The sequence below is a fragment of the Fulmarus glacialis genome, unplaced genomic scaffold, assembly GCF_000690835.1.
Source record: "Fulmarus glacialis isolate BGI_N327 unplaced genomic scaffold, ASM69083v1 scaffold26215, whole genome shotgun sequence".
NCBI classification, from domain to species: Eukaryota; Metazoa; Chordata; class Aves; order Procellariiformes; family Procellariidae; genus Fulmarus; species Fulmarus glacialis.
In genome coordinates this window covers 1-205 of record NW_009211528.1, presented here as the reverse complement: position 1 = coordinate 205, position 205 = coordinate 1, and positions in this window count along the sequence as shown.

The following is a 205-nucleotide window of genomic DNA, read 5'->3' as shown; positions in this document are numbered from 1 at the left end:
AACCCGCCCCAAGGGAAAGCCGCAGCACCGGCGCCCTGAGGGAGAACTCCACGGCGCAGAGTCCCCCCAGAAGCCACAGAGCCCTTGAGGGCTCCGGACCTCGAGTGCCCACACCACAGGGCGAAGCAGCGGGAGGCAGGGAAGGCGCTCCCCACCGGCGGCCGGCTCCCCTGAGGGCAGCTGCGAAGGGAAACCGTGTCACACC